Source organism: Miniopterus schreibersii (assembly GCF_964146895.1).
Source record: "Miniopterus schreibersii genome assembly, chromosome: 19".
NCBI classification, from domain to species: domain Eukaryota; kingdom Metazoa; phylum Chordata; class Mammalia; order Chiroptera; family Miniopteridae; genus Miniopterus; species Miniopterus schreibersii.
In genome coordinates this window covers 2,051,404-2,068,229 of record NC_138119.1, presented here as the reverse complement: position 1 = coordinate 2,068,229, position 16,826 = coordinate 2,051,404, and the positions used below count along the sequence as shown (strand labels likewise).

General features: G+C 52.4%; 1 protein-coding gene across 2 annotated transcripts in view; it reads left to right on the top strand.

Moving 5' to 3' along the window:
- Window positions 1-16,826, top strand: part of PLPPR5 (phospholipid phosphatase related 5) — a 34,469-nt gene that overhangs the window by 596 nt on the left and 17,047 nt on the right. The window lies entirely within an intron of this gene.

The window sequence follows — 16,826 nt, the reverse complement described above, 5'->3', positions numbered from 1 at the left end:
CCAGATTGCCACGGGGAGGTGAGTCCCAGCGACAGGGACAGCAGGGGATCAATTGCTGGGGTGTGGAGGGGACTCCCGGTTCCCGAGTCAGGAACTCCCGGTTCCCCTTTCACCACCTCCTGCCGGGACAATGAAAGTGCCAGCGGGACCAGCGGACCAGGGGGCGGACAGGACCGCGTCTCTGAGAGAACAGAGAACAGGGTCCTAAATGGAGAGGCTCGGCTCGGCGCCTGCCCACAGCAGCCGCGGTGCCTCAATCCCCGCGTGGATTCAGGGCTGCGCCCCTCCGCGGGCAGCAAGCCCTTCCCCGCAGCAGCCTCGCTGAGCCTGCCTGTTGGTTCACGGACTGTGTGTGTCTATACGGACACACGTGCGCGCATAGACATAGGTCACTGTTACAGTAACAATCATAGAATAACCCACATATGTGACGAGGACGCGGAGTTGTAGGTAGGAGAACTGGTGGTGTTTCTTGAGAAAACATGGTTCCTGTGATACTGTTGAAGTACCGGAGGTTCCCATCCTGTGGGGGTTCTTGCCCCCCCCTTCCTTCCTCCCTGGACAGAGAGCAGATAACAAGTCGGAAATTAAAAATGAAGAGGGAAGTGTTACTGTCGGTGGCTGAATCTGTAAATCACAGGCGTGACTGTTGGGAGCATCTGTTGTATCTATTAGGTTTGGATAGTCATGTTTTCTTTGATTTTAGGGGAAATCATTTAATAATTGACAAAATAATGACAAGTGCCTCAGGCACCTCTGGGAATTCCAGGAGCAAACCCAGGAAGTTGTTGCCGAGCTCAGAGTAACTTTGTTTCTCGCGGCCGGGCCGGGCGGTGGCTGACTTCCCAGCGCCTGCGTAAGGTGTGAGCACCGGCAGGCCCGCTGCTCGCTGGGGGAATGTTTCCTTTTGTGGCCATTGAGATTTGCTAGCATGTGCCAGAACCCCAAATCCAGCCTCAGGATTGTGTTTCTCTTGCCTCCGCTGGAAAGGCAACAAAAAAATCGCTTTTCCTTGAGGCTGTTGCTGCAGCTGTTGGGTTCCCGGGCACGTGTTTTCCAGGAGACTGAACAGCGCAGGGTTTTTTGTTGTTGTTTTTTAAGAAAAAAGCCTGCTACTTTCAGGACACTGCTTTCGTCTGCTCTGTAATCAACAATGTCTGTAAGTCTTCCCTCGGTCGTTGCTGTTCTGTGTTTTATCGAAATGAGAGCACTTTCCAGATCCTACCCGCCTCTCCATGGTGGCCGGTGCCAGTTAGAGACACTGACTAGTGGCCCAGAGATTGTGATTACGGCCCCTTTGGGGGAACTGCAGAGGGGAAGGGGAACCGGTCAGTCATTACTGAGTGCAGGGCTCTGAGTGGCCACCGCCCCAGGTACCTGCAGAGCACCCCTCCCGGGAGACATTCTCTCCTGTGACCACGAGGACCCCAAGGACCAGGAGCACCTGAAAGCAAAGACGGCAGCTGTGGTGCTTGTGCGCCCCCGAGACTGGTGCCAGAGGCCACTGTACATCCACCGCTTCTGAAGCGAGACCAGAGGGGGCCGATGGGCGGGCGTCAGGGGAAGAGCCAGCTTGGTTTCATGCCTGACTGTTTCTTTAGGTCCCAGAGAGAGAGCTGGGAGTCAGTGCGCAGAGGAAGGAAGGTTGGGACCTGGAGGCTCCCCTCTGCTCTGTGGAGAGTACTGTGGACAGTGAGAAAAGCTGGGACCAGTGATGGCAGCTCCATGTTGCTCAAGGACACTGGCGTGGCACAGTCACTCCCACGAAAATACTATTACGATGGCAGGGCTGTCATCACCGTTTGAGTTGTATGCCTTATACCCATCCAGCATTTGCATTATCAGTGAAAGCAATTATTATTGTCACCTATCACTTGGGAAAATGAGACTTAGAAAGGTAATTTGCCCAAGGGCCAGGGCTAAACATGCTCCGCCCGGAATTCTAATCTCTGCCAAGCCTTCGCTTCTTCTGTTACTATAGGCAGACTCGGTTTGAAAGGGTGATGCCTCATTTGGAGGCGTCACCCTTTCAAACATGCCTCCAACTGCTTCCCTCTCCATGGCTTACGTTTCCTGGGCTGTGGCGATGCAGGTTCTTCATCATGTGTAGTGTGTAACCTTTGAGACTCATTGCTGATGGCCTAGGTTCATTTTGGAAAGCAGCTCTTCTCGCTACCACAAGCTAAGGTGTTGCTTCATGCTTGCTAAACGTATGTATCTAAGAATTGAAATCAATATATTTTTTTCAGTGTTATTGCTTTTACATGGTGGTAACTTAGGGACCAGGTTGGAGTCTATAAACAAATTTGGACGCAGATCCAAAGTCCATCGTGCTGTGTGAACAGTTGGGTATGTTACTTGCTGGGTGACCTTGAGCAACTGGGTGACCTTGGACAGCTGGGTGACCTTGGATAAGTTACTTAAGCTCCTTAAGCCTCAATTTCCTTAGTCACAGGATTTCGAATATTAAGTTAGGTTGAATATAGCAATACCAGCCTTGGCCCATAGTTGATAATCTGCAAGAATCACTGTCTCATTAGCATCGTTAATAAAATAACAGTTCAGTAAATGTTTGCGGATTCTGTGTTGCAAGCAGCGTGTCAGGCAGAGAGGAGGTTACGAGGGAGCGATCCTTCAGCGTTAAACCAGGCTGCCTGGCCCTAAGGAGTCTGCAGCCCAACCAGGAAAACAGGCAAAGGCCGTGATGGAAGTCATCTTCATAGAAGGTTCATAGGTACTTCATGAGCGTGCGTAGGCATGTCACACAAAGGCCTCTGGTGCCTGGGAACTCGACGAGATCGTTTTCATTTGGAGGGGCGAGGAGGGGCTTCCGAAGGACATGGAGCATTTGAGATGGGACTCGAAGGAGAGGCCGAAGGGAGTCTGAGTCAGGACGTTGTGGCCGCAGCGACATGAATGCCACTTGGCAGCGGAAAGTGCAGGCTGTGCTCTGGAGACAGCGAGGGTCTGTGCCGTCTGTAAGAGCGGAGTTCGGGGAACACAGCGGGTACATGGCCGCAGGGGGAGGCTCGGCCTCGGCGATGCGCCCTGGAGGGCCAGGCTGAGGGTTTTCCTCAATTCGTGGGGAACCGAGTCACGTCGGGACGTTGTCTGATGGGTGGTGTTTTAGGAGATGTTGGGGACAGTAGTGTCGGGCTCTTCTGTTATTAAAATATCCATGAGGTGATTTTAAACTCTTTCTTCCCAAGTCCATTTTATGTTGTGAAATATTATTTCAGTTGTGTTTTCAGAGAACACCTGTAATTTGGGCTCATTTAAGAAGATGGCATGGTTCGGGAATTCTTTGAAAACTCACGCTGTTCGGTTGGATCTGTGTAGCATTAGCTGGGGCACCACGTTCAGAATTTAGAGATGCCGATTAGGGGTGTTTGGTTTCCACTGGCTGCGAGAACTGGCGAAGACAGTGGTTTCCGCTTCCCAGATTCCGAGCCGGTCGCTCCTGAAACCTCAGCGCAGCCCAGGTGGTTTGAAGGAGATAGAGCTGGACCGTCCTTCCTCGGAGAGCTAGGGCCAGGGGAGAAGCCCAGCTCGGAGCAGCAGGGCAGGCCTGAGCCTCAGGGACAGCGCTGACCCTGGATGTCCACGTCCCCGGGAAACTCCCTCTGGGCGCGGAGACGGAGGGCCAGAGCCACTGCTTCGGTGGTCCCGGGTTGGGGGAAGCTCTGGGTGCCCGCAGGTAATGGTTCAGGATGCGGTGCAGGGAGCTGTGCTGCTTGTTCTCCTTGACGCCTGAGGTGCTGCGGGAGGTGGGAGCCAGCAGGAGGGGTTCTGAGATGGTTCTGATCTGCGGGCGCTTCCTGTCTCTGGGGCACAGTCACCGGGCACCTGCACCTGCGGGGGACCACCTGGGCTCCAGGCCAGCAAACACGGCGCCCGGAGAGCCCGGGGCCTCTCCTCCCGAGGCGCACGTAACGGGACCTAGCGCTAGAGGGGGGCACAGCGAACACGCCGCGGTTGTGTGTAAAACGCCGCATGTATGTGTATATGCGGTTTTGTTGTCAGAGTCTCCAGGGCCTTATCGGACTGGCAGAGATGACCAAGGTTCCCTGAAAGTTAAGAGCTCATCTCGAGGGTCTGTGAATCTCTCTGGGCCCCTCCCGGGCCTCTTTGGACCTTGTTCACTTAGACTTTCTCATTGGTATATAGCCATCCACAGTCTCCTTTCCTCCCTGCATCCCTTTGTTTCTTTCCATGTATTCCCCCCCTTTGCACACTGAGAAGGAGATGGGGATGGAGGAGAGAGCAGAGGCCCAGGACTCACACCCAGCAGGCCCACCCCCCTCCCTGCCCCTCCCTCCCCCTCGGCTTCTTTCCCCTCCCTTCTCCTCTCCCATCTCCCCCACCCCATCCCCGCTGTGCATCCCGGTGGCTTCTCCGAGCCTGCCTTCTTATCTGAAAAGATGTTGACTTATTTCTTCCTACCTTTCCGAGCTGTTGCGAGAAGCAAGTGATGAGAATGCTCTTTGGAGACCATCAGCCACTTCATACATGCGAGGAAAACACAATGTGAGCAGAGTACATGGGTCACGAAGCCCCCTGGGCGTTGGAGATGGTCCCCACCGCTCGTAGCACGGCTTAGCCAGTCCCACGCACACACTCTGAGGTGGAGAAAAATCCCCTTATTCAGAGCATCCTGTAGGAAGGATCGCAAAAACAAACTAAAAAGTCAACAGCAGGAAATGGTCCCTAACTCATTATGACAGAGTGTCCCTCCAGTGCCCAATGTTGTTTCTCAAAATATTTTGATAAGCTCGGAGTATCGTCAAGATTATTATCCAGAATCATCCCATTCATTTGAGAGAAATAATGGTTCCAGGGAACAGTGTTAATATCTGTTAAGCATGGATTTTATCAGATTAATTCTTAAATTTGCACTGTGCCAAAAAGACATTCCTTGCAAAAGTTTTGGATGGTGATGACACATCTTCCGTGTCCCGGGTACTTGCTATGACTTGGGTCATATAGTGAGTAGGCCGCTCACTGCGCTCCAGGAGCTCAGACGGCGCGCGTGGAATTGTGTCTCCAACCCCGTTTCCTTGTGAGGTTAATCAGCGCGGAGCCTTATGAGAATCCGGTGTAAGCGTGTGTCACAGCCTCAGCCAGTGCTGGCTGTTTTTCCAGCATAGATGCCGATGATGTTTATCAATCGTGTGCAGTGGGAGGACATTGGGTGTGTTTATCGCGTCCGTTGAGTGAGCGAGGCGAACCATTTGCGGTGACACCCACCCTCTCAGATGGCCCCTGCGGTAACCCGTCAGGGGATCTTCAGCCTTTCTTTCGCTCCAGTTGCTAAATGACACATCTAGGACCTGAAGCTATTACTTCGTGTCCAGTGCTCCCACTGATTTTATTCCTCGCTCAAAGGGTGGCATTCCCAGAAGACAGGGAGGGTTAAAGCAGTTGATAATACATCCATGGGCTCTTTGCAGCATCTGTGTGCTTGCTGATGTACAGACACAGATGCAATCGGACAGGAAAAAGGGGAATTTAACATCTGTGTTCAAAGATCAAACTTCACTGGTTCCTACGACCAGGAGAATCGCCCAGAGAACCTGACCTTCCTGCCTCAACTTCCCTGTCCATCCCGGTGGGGAGGGTGAGTGCTGATGTGAGCGGTGACCTTAACCCCGACCTGGGAGGATCCTTGGAACAGACTTTGGGGAATCATAAGGAATATTATTCTGATGGAAGATATTTTAAAACATGTGAGATGAAGTTCTATATTCAGTCCTATTGAAACGATTTCTGAGGATGCCGTTCTCACTCAGCAGGCCGGTTACTTTTTCAGTCATATTATGACAGATGTAGTTTGAGAATCACTGTCAGTAAAATCACTAAAACAGAATCATAGAGATTTTTTTTTTTTTGTAGAACAGGTATATTTAAAACTCTAAACACAGTCTTTTGGTGGACATTTCTCAATGAGAGAATGTGTGTGTGTGTAGTGTTTGTGTATAGTTTATATGTATAATAAATTTGTAATTTTTTTTTGTATGAATACATTTTTATCTCCTTTGCTTCTAATATCTAGAATGTCCCCCCCAAAACACCCACAGTTTTCGGAACATTCTGCTGTATCCTTCCAGACCCAGCGTCAACTCCTCTGAGCCGATCTGTTGGATACCCCTGGATGAAATGACTTCATTTTCCTCTATGATCCCTTCGTCTCTTTCACAAATTATGGCTTTAAAATAACCTTATCTGGTTCTAATTTCTGTTCATGGTCCCATGACTGGAATTGAGCATCTCAAAGTCAGGGTGTTGCAATCCAGTTTCATCATATTCAATTCTTTGGTTATTTTTGGTAGATAATGTTTTCCAGACACCAATTGAAGTTTGTGATGAGATTATAATGACCAGATTCTGCTGAGCATAGTTACTTAATAACCATTCATTAAAGCAGGCAGAGTGGCCCATGTGCCCTGTTTTGTATTGAATATTTAATGTATTAAGTGCACGAAACCCTGAGCGAAAGGTGCTGCCAGTTCCTTGGGGCTCTGTGTCCTCAGGCTGACAGGCTTCGAGCAGAAACCCTCCTGGGCCAATGGCTGTCCCCTAGGTCCCTCGAGAGCGAGCCAGTGGTAAAGGTGACAGGCCCCACCCAGTCTTACGCCTTGTTCCCTCCAGGGTGGGAGCTGTCTCCAGACTATCTCAGTCCACCCACGAAGCTTGAAAATCTGTAATTGCACCAATAGAGAGTCCATTTTTAGCATTCGTCAGGCTAATTAAAAGTCGCTACTTTCATCAATAAAAAAATCATTTTTTAAATATCCGCGATGCTAATTAAATCAATTGTTAATTAACAGCCAGACAGCGAAGACTTGCAGCAGCCTCGTCGGAGTGGGACCCTTCTGATCGAATGCTGGTGACTACGCAGGACCCCTCCCTCCTTCCCCCTCATTCCTCTTTCCCTGAGCGAGTATCTGGGCGCCTTCCGAGGCCTCTTACCTTGAAAGTAAGGATGAAAGGGGCTACTTGAGTTGCTCCGAAGCCCCAAACCGGGAGCAAAGCCGGCCTCCCCTGCTCCAGGTCTCCCAGAGCAGCGACAGGAAATGAGGCTCCGGAGGTCTCAGCGCAGCCGGCAGGCCGCGGGACGGTGTAGATACGACCCCACCGCGGCGCTGAGTGTGCCGTGCGCGGCGTTTCCAGTGCGACGATCGCCCTTTTTATCGGGGTGCTTCCGGCAGTGCGGCAGAAACTGTACTTTCGAGATTTTTTATCCCGATTTCAGATTCAGTTTTTCTCACCCCGGGGCCGCAGAAGCGCGCGGTTGGCGCTGAGCCGCAGTTTACAATCCCAGACCCCTCCCCCGAGCAGAGTGCCGCGTCCTCACACACCAGCGCGGGCGTCTCGGGTGGAGATGGCGCCTGGGCCTGGCCCGTCGTTTAGCGTGAACTCCTGACATCTCCAGTTAGGGAGCAAGGCGAGATCGTCACGTTGGTGACAAGGACCCCTCCTCCACGTGTGCTCCTGCGGCGCTGGGTTTGCTGTCGCCGGCGTGAGTGAAGAGACTTAGTCAAACCTGCAGGACGACCCTTTTGGCCTTGGACAAAGAGCCCCTTGTAACTCCTCCCTGGCTCCTGTCTCATGGCGACTCGGGTCCCCTTTCACTCTTGGGTTAGGTTTGGACGCAGGAAGCCAGGAGACACTGCTGCTTTTCTGGAAGAGATGTGTGAGTTCATGTCAGAGAACTTGCCTCTTTGCAGCTGGGACATTGGATGTGTTTACTGATCCGAGAGAGCAGAGAGAGAGAGAGAGACATCAGTCGGTTGCCTCCTGTACACGCCCCAACCAGGGTTCGAACCCACAGCCTTTTAGTGTAGGAGGTGATGCTCCAACCAACTGGGCCACCCGGCCAGGGCTCCTTTAGTTTACCTCTTCATTTTCAAGTGACTGGCCAGAGAGATTAAGGGACTTGCCCAAGACCATGCTAAGGAGCAGTTACACAGAGAGTTCACCTACATGGGCACCTGGTATATGCCAGGCATCTTGTCAGTGCTGTGCCCGTGTTAATTAGTTTAATCCTCGCGACAGCTTTGGAGGGAGGCCCTGTTGTCATCTCAGCTTACAGGTGGGACACTGAGCTCAGGAAGCGTAAAGCACTCAGCCCGAGCCCCGCAGCGAGGACGCAGCAGTCCGGGCCGAGCGGCTCCAGTGCGTCTTAACAGGGCCGGTCCTTGTCCCCAGGCCCAGTTTCCTGCCGTCTTCTGGAGGGGACAAGACCGCCCCCGGCGTGTCTCTCTGCATCGCGGTGTTAGCCGGGAGAGGCCATGGCGAGCATGTGATTCCGAGGGTTTCTTTTCCTGTGACTTCATACGGTCGACGGAAAAGTTTCGCGCTCACCACGAAGGGCCGATAGAGCGCCTTTCGCGTGGCAGATGTAGCTGTTGGTGTGTTTTGTGGGAACGGAGTTAGAGAAGCAGAAGTTCCATGACTTTGGTTATTCTTTATTCTTTAAGGCCATTGTGAATTTCCTAGGCATGTGAGTGTTATTTTTCATGATAGAATCTATTTAGGTGCACTGCTCATTCATAGGTACTCGGGTGATAAAGTCCAAATCATTTCCCCAAAACCCAAGCCTTGAACGCTTTGCTTCACTTCCCAGTTACCCATTTTCAGATAGTTCCCCCATGTACACCCACTTAATATTTACATTTAATTAACCTTATGTAAAACGTAGTTCGAAATAAATCTTGTTTACTCCAAATGGAGACTGTTTCAGACACCTGTCGTTCTGTTTTGAAAATCGTTAAAACCTTCATAGTTCCCCCCTGTAACCGCTGACTCATTTCCCCAGACATTTTCTATATTGCAGTCCTGTTTTCCTCACTTTTTACCAAAAACAACACGTTGGTCGGTTTACAGAGCGCAGCGCCTTCCTTTCTGTGCTGTCAGTGGAACCCCCCGTCCGTTGCACACCTGCGGTCGCTGCGGTGAGTGGGGACGCGTCTCCCGCGGGCGCCCCGAGTGGGCCCAGGGGGCTGGGGCGTTTCTGAGAGCGATGAGTCAGGTGCTGCCCAGGGCCTCTGAGTCATGCTCTGCACCTTTTCATTAGTAATCACGGATCGGGAGCTGAGGCAGTTGACTCAACGCAGGGAACCATCTCTTAGAAGAGTTCCCTCCCCCCGAGAGTGATTAAAAGTAGGGGACTCGGCAGGATGACCTCGACGGGTAAAGAGAGGCTCGGTGCCTCTCGGGCAGCGAACGTCAGGACCTCCGTGAACTTCGGGGGAACTGGGAGAACGAAAGCGGGATTTTATCGTTCACGGAACCTCTCCGTTGACCTTCAGGATTTCCCAGGGAGGGTGAAAGAGCAAACAGGTGCACGTTAGTCCCTCCCCGATCAAACGGGGACAGGCAGGTCTGCCTGCTAGCGGTCTCGTTCACGCACAGGGCCCAAGGTTTCCAGGAATTAATTCCTCCGTGTAGTCATCAAAAACCAGGTGCCCTGGCCCGTGTGGCCCCGTTGGCTGGGTGTCATCCCTTGTACAGAGAGGTCTCCGGTTCGATTCCGGGTCCGGGCGTATACCTAGGTTGCGGGTTCTATCCCCCGGGGGGGGGGGCGGATACCAGAGGCAACCGGTCAATATTTCTCTCTCACATCAATGTTTGTCCTCTCTCTCCCTCTCCCTTTCTCTAAAACAGTAAAACATATCCTTGGGTAAGGATTTAAAAAAAAAGAAAGGTTGATCCAGTGACGTGCATTCCGTATGGTTTTTAAGCCTTATTTTCCAGCATGAACAATGCTAAAAGGTCAATATTTGTACAGTTGTGAAGCTCACGCGCGCACAATTAGAATTTAAATTGCGAAGGATATTTTTGGGACTGTTGCTCTGTTTTGCCTCCATAATGAGGTCAGCCTGACTTGCATTTTCTAAATAGCACCACAGGTGTGCTCACCTGTGCAGTAAGTGTCTTCGGTCTCCTGAGTACAAATTGGAAATGAAAGGGAAACGCACTTGCATGTTGCTCTAGAAATCTGGGGACACGCTGTTCTGATTCTTTCAGAAACTGTGGATTGAAATATGTGTGAATGAGAACAGTGCTCGTCTCCGTGGGTGAGACTCTGACTTTCCAGTCTACGGGTATTAAGGATTAAATGTGGTTGCTTTTTGCAGGATGCTCTGTCCTTCTAAACGTAGCCACCTGATTGAGGCTTCCCTTCCCGGGAAATGACTTTCAAGGGTACCTAAGACCGGCTTTGACACAGGCAGGCTGCGACTGGGTTCCTTGGATGTGCACACGTTTTATGATGTGAAGGAGGTAGTGTCTCGGCTTCATTCACGCAGAAGGGAGAATGTAAAGGAATTCGAGTGAGAAAACGCACCGCAGGCTGCAGAGGAAGCGCGTGAAAGCGCCGGGCACATGCGCGGCGAGGGGGAACCGCGGCGCTGAAGGTAGAGGCGGAGACGGGGTGGGAGATTCCACCAGCCGCAACATGCAGGCTTGTGTTTTCCCGAAAGAAAAGGGGTCTAGAGCCACCTGGCACCTGACGTGGATTTGGTCACGGAGCCTGGGGAGCTGGGGGTGCATTTAGGACTAAGGAGGCCAAGGCGAGGATGGCATCTGGCACGCGGCTCGAGTAGACGGTCACTTGGCCACAGACCCAGCGCTGAGCCCGGGAACTGGGACACTGGGAGGCAGGGCGGAGGTGGAGAGATGGGGCGGGCACGGCTGAGTGAGGGGCGGCTGCCGGGTGGAGAGGACAGCAGGTGGAGAGAGGAGCCCCCCGGGGGGCACAGTCCGTGTCAGGATCCCCAGCACCCGGCCAGGAGCCCTTCCCAGCAGGCATCAGTGGGGGCTGGAAACGGGTCCAGCAGAGTCCGAACAACAGGCGCGAGGTAATGGGATGAAGCAGGCCTGGCTGTGGGACCAGACTCTGCCCGGAGCTGCCCGCGTGGGAGCGGCCTGCCCTGGTCCGTTGGGCATTCACCAGCCAGTGACAGGGCGCGAGGCCGGACGGCAGCAGGCAGCCGGCCCCCGGAGGTTGCGTAAGGCTCTGTCACTCCCAGGATGGCTCAGCGATCGCTTAGACGAGATACAACCCAGGCTCAGGAAAATTAGGTTTGCTCACAGTCCTGCGGCCTGGACACGGCCGAGCTCAGGTTAGAACCCGTCCCTGGTGCTCTCAGCCTCTGCTCGTGACGTTCTTTGCGGCTGGTGTGAAGACCTGTGGGCAGCCCTGCCGTCGCGGCGCCGTGGTTAGAGCGCCGGCCTGCGCGCCCCGGGTCACAGGTTGGATTCTGGGCAAGGGCACGCACCTGGGTTGGGGGTTCCACTCCTGGCCTTGCTGGGAGCACGTGCTGGAGGGAACCAATCGGTGTGAGCCCTTTGCTCCTCCTTGCGCTCCCCACCCCCACGCAGGCCACCTCAGTATTTACCCTCAGCCCTCCCGGCCTCATTACCTGCAGTGCCCCCCACTTCGGCCCCGCTCATTCCCCAGAGAGGGTCAGACCGGCAGCTGCTCGCCCGGCGCCTCGCCCCTCTTGCCGGTCCCCCTGCTTCCAGATGGGTTTTCCTCCGGTGCGGGTCCGGTCGCCCCGCTCCCCTGCCCAGGGATTGCGTAGCTTTCCCGCCGTGAGCGCGCTGAGGCACCGAGGCATTCACATCCCGGCCCCAGATGACCTCCCCGGGGCTGGTCTGCATCCCAGCCATGTGGGGCTGGCGGCTGTCCCTCCAGGACGTCCCGTGCTCCCCCCTCGGAGACTGCATTTATGTTCTCTTGTCCTATACTCGTGGTCACCTGATGGCCCGGCGTGCCTGGTCAGTCCGGACTGTTCCCGCGGCCTTGATACCAGGATCGCTAAGCTCCCGCTTCACCCTGAGAATCTCCCGTCGCCCCACGTACAGAGCTCTCCTGGTCCCTTCTCCGCCTTCCCCCGTCTGCACCGTTCAGTTTTGCTTGCGGGAAGCATAGCCCTGCCCTTCCAAGCCCCGCGCCCTCCGAGGAGCTTCAGCTTTCGGGAGATTCCCCTTCTCCCTCCCCACCCGCCATCGCCAGTGGGTGGCAGCCCTTCCTGCTCCCAGCCCCCACACCCACCAGCGCCGTGTTGCGGTTCTTGGTATTTACATGTAGTTACTCCCACGTTTAAAACTTCGCCCTCCAGCCCTGGCCGGTGCGGCTCAGTTGGCTGGGCGTCGCCCGGTGCTCCGAAGGGTCAGGGCACATGCCCGGGCTGCGGGTTCAGTCCCCAGCAGGGGGCGTGCAAGAGGCAGCGGGTCGATGCTTCCCTCCCACATCAATGTTTCTCTCTCTCTCTTTCTCTCCCTTCTCCTCTCTCTAAAAATCAATAAAAAATCTTTAAAAACATTTTTCATCCTTCATAGTACTTCACAAGCTCCAGGCTTTATTTTTTGTATCAATCAGACTGCTTTCATCTGTAAAGAATAAAAAATTGCTGACTTAACCATTTACACAATAAGGGGGAGATGTATTATGTCACGGAACAGGCACTGCCGAACCTGGGTGGCTCGAAGGAACTCATTCAGTACCCGAACAACAGGTCGGAGGGGCAGGTTTCTCTTCCCTTCCCCCTCGGCCATCACCTGTGTCCACTCTGCTCTGGGCTGGCCCCTCTCGTGGCTGCACAGGGGCCACCGTGCTCTAGGAGTCACCTGCAACCATGACCGTGTCTGGCAGGAGGAGATGTCTTCCGTGAGCCTCTGAACCCCTGTTTCAAAGCACCCACCCCTGTTAGGAGGCCCCTCTGTCTTCCGCGGGAGGAAACATCACACACCCAGGCCGACATCCGTCATGGGCGGGGCCCTCAGGACTTGACCGAGCTTCGGTCCTTGAGGCCAAGGCTGGCCCGGCCACCCGAGGAGCTCGGCGGTCAGAGCAGGTCGGTAGCTGAAGGAGACCAAGGCTCTGTGGGGAAGACCCACAGCTAACCTGGATTCGGCAAACTTGCTACCTACGAGTTTGGGTTCAATCAGTGTTTAGTAAACAGGAGTTTAGTTTTACTCCAGGATGTGAAGGATTTAAATTCCCTTGAATATTCTAATTATGTCATGAATTATAAATACTGGTATTATCTAAGCCTTTAAAATGATCAGTGCTGCACATAACAGGTTCATTTCAATACTGTTTTGCTTCAGTTCATCTGGGGAGATTATCGTTAAGATTTTTGAAAGAAAGCATAATTGAGATTTTAATAGACACTGGGAACTCTTGGCCAGCAAACTGTCCTCAGAATTGCTCATTACGTGGAATTGTGTCTGGTTGACTTTGGAAGGAAAATCTTTTCCCCAGGCTCTCGAGTCCTATATTCATCAACTCCTGGGTTCGCTGAGTCATACATTCATTGAACTCAAATGTTCATAGGATTTTAATGATCTGTTTGTTACAAATTCACCTTTTGCTATTAAATGGCAGAATTCTCAAAATATCTGCCAACTGTGGAATAGGATAAACCACAGGTGAGAAGGTTGCGGTTTTGAAATGCGCTGTATAGCGCCCAGCACCGGCGATGGAACCTGCAACCGAGGTGCATGCCCTTGACGAGTTATCAAATGCTCGACCCTGGTGCACCAGCAGATGCTCCAGCCACTGAGCCACACCGGCCAGGGCCAAAAGGGTACCATTCTGTCCTCTGGCTCAGATGAGCCCGACTCCCCACGGACCTGCTTGGGTGTCTCGTAGCGGACAGTAACTTATCTTTTTCTTTCTAGTTTCAAAGATCTGTGCTGCTGTGTGATTAAGATTTTTTTTCTGTACCAAAATGTAAGATTCTGTTGGACTGAACTCCCGGTCACCTCCACGCGCCCTACCCGCCTTAAGGAAAGATGCATTCAATAGACTAAATCTGTGACCTCAGCTGACGCTCTCCTTTTCGTGAAAATAGGCTTTTGATGGGAAGGTGCTGCTGGGAAAGCAGACATTGTATTCCCTGCAAATCCAAATCCATCACACATCTTTCCCTGGGGGCCATCTCCTTCCGGTTTCCTTGGCTTTCATTTCTCTCCACTTTAAACAGGCTGCCAGAGCCAGTGTCTTTTAAGGCCATTCATTTTTCCTGAAAACAAATCCCAAAACGCCTCGACATTGGAGGACTTTATTTTTAAAACTCTTTCCCGGGAAGAGGCGATGTTGATTGCACAGGAAACCCTTATACTTCACGGAGCCATTAAACACGCTTGATGATGGGGTACAGAGACCAGCGTGATTGAAACCCCAAAAATAAATGAATGAGCTGCGTCTTGGAAATGAGCTCATTCTGCAGCCTGGCCTCATTTATATTTGGTATGAGTGCGACATTCCGGCTTACTGCTCGCAGTGCATTCAGAAAAGGTACAATTATAATTTAAATGTGGAACCTTAACGGCTCTGACTCGGTGAATTTATCAAGCAAGCCAGTTTAAGGGTTCCCAGTATGTAATGGGAAATGTTCTTTAGGAAACGGGCTATTTGTTATCCCAAATGCCCCGAATTTATCCCTATGATACACGCATATCGATGATATAATTTTATAAATATGTGCCCTTTGTCATTTGAAAAGGGGAGATATACCAATGAATATGGGCCAGCTACTGGTCTAAACACTTCACATACACTAATTTGATTAGGTCCAGCTCATAACCACCCCACGAGGTCGGTATTGTCATCTCTTTTTACAGATGAGGAAACTGAGGCCTCACAGCTGACAAACGGCAGGCTCAGTCAGACCCTGGCAGTGCGATTCCAGCGTTAATGTTATATTCACCCATCAGCAAAGATTTCTGCAGGAATGGAGTCAAAGCACTTTATAAAATACATACGAAGGACTGTCACTCAACGTCAAACGTGGCATTACACCAGTATTTCAGGAGAGCTGGAAGGCAAGCTAAAAGCCTCCTGCTTTTATTAATTGTTAAGCTTTTATTAATTATGAGTTAGCTCCTTTGAGGAATGGCAGGTCCGTGATAACAGTGCTGCCCTACAGTAGATTCATGAGCATGGAGAATGTCACCTTACTTATTAAAATTAAAAACTGCAAGGACCCCAGACGAGTTTGTGTTACAAGGCTATTGAATTCATTTTTCTTATAGCTTATGCTCACTGCGTTTATATGAATGGCTGGGCAAGGGATGAGCACCGTGGAAAGTTTAATGAGCAGCATTTATTTTAATTAGGGGAGAGGCTTTTAAATCGTTTCCACAAGCTTCTCATCATTAAAGAAAATAAAGAATGCCCACAGCTTGTAAGTCTGGGCCGTGCTGTGAGACAGACCATGCTGCCTTTTCCGGATCCAAATGCTGGGCCCTCCCCAAGATCAGTGTCAGGACTTTCCCATCCCCGGCACCCCAGGTTCCCTCACCCCGAGCACTACCCCGCCACAGGCCTGAGTTGGACGGATCTTCACGGTCATCTAATGGCCAGTGTTTGCATCGCGCTTTCTCTGTGCTGCGCCTCTTCTGAGGACTTGATAACAGTTAACTCCTTTAATCTTCCCAACCGCCCCTCATGGCATTATTTCTATTATCTTATTGCTGAGGACACTGAGGCAAAGAGAAATTCTGTGCCTTAGCTGAGGTCGTTCTGCGAGTAAGAGGGAAAGCTGGGACTCAGCCCCATGCTCCCAGGTTCTGGCGTCCACACTCCCTGCGCCGTCCGGGAGAGACAGGTTCTGGCGTCCACACTCCCTGCGCCGTCCGGGAGAGACAGGTTCTGGAGTCCACACTCCTGTGCCGTCCGGGAGAGACAGGTTCTGGAGTCCACACTCCCTGCGCCGTCCGGGAGAGACAGGTTCTGGTGTCCACACTCCTGTGCTGTCCGGGAGAGACAGGTTCTGGTGTCCACACTCCTGTGCCGTCCGGGAGAGACAGGTTCTGGAGTCCAGGAGAGACAGGTTCTGGAGTCCACACTCCTGTGCCGTCCGGGAGACAGGTGCGCCTTTGCGGTGCTCAGAGCAAACACGCCGGGTGCACCGCTCCACCCTGTGCTCTCTCCTCGGGCCCTGGAGGGTTGGACCTGATCACCCTGCTTAGATGGGGCTGAAGACGACGGTTCCCCTTCTGCAAGAGTGTGGCAGAGAGAACACACAGCCCCGGCCGGGCGGCTCAGTTGTTTGGAGTGTCGTTCATACACCAGGAGGTGGTGGGTTCGATTCCCGGGCAGGGCACATCCCTAGGTTGCAGGTTGGGGCCTGTTTGGGAGGCAGCTGATCATTGTTTCTCTCTCTCTCTCTCATCAATCAATCCATCCATCAACCAGAACACCAGGTTGGGTCCCATGTGCACACTCAGTGCTCAGTCGGCCCTAACCCTAAACTCCCTTATTCATTCACTAGGCTGCTTTGTGTAGAGTCTGTATTGGCAGGTAGGTTGTATCCCTGGTGGTCTCTTGTGTTTGAGCCGTAGTGACACGTGCAGTAGATGCGGAGCCCAGAGCCGAGCGTGAGCTGCCGGGTGCTCTCAGGACCCTTCCTGTGTCTGAGTCTCTCTAGAGCGAGTGCTTCCTTAAAGCAAAAGTCCTTGGCATATTTCATTTTTTTTTTTTTAAATTAAAAAACGTTTAATACTGACATTATTGCAGGTGTGGCCTTCGCCACCATCACCGGTGGCCTCTGTTTCTATTTCATTCGTCAGTTTATTCTGTTCATTAGATTCCACATGTGAGTGAGAGCGTGTGGTGCTTGTCTTTCTCTGCCTGGCTTATTTCACTGGGCGTAATGCTCCCCGGGTCCCTCCCTGCTGCCTCAAAGGGCAGAAGTTCCTTCTTTTTCACAGCTGCGTAGTCTTCCACGGTGTGAATGTCCCACAGATTTTCTATCCACTCATCTGCTGGTGGGCGCCTGGGCTGTTTCTAGGCCTTGGCTGCTGTAAAT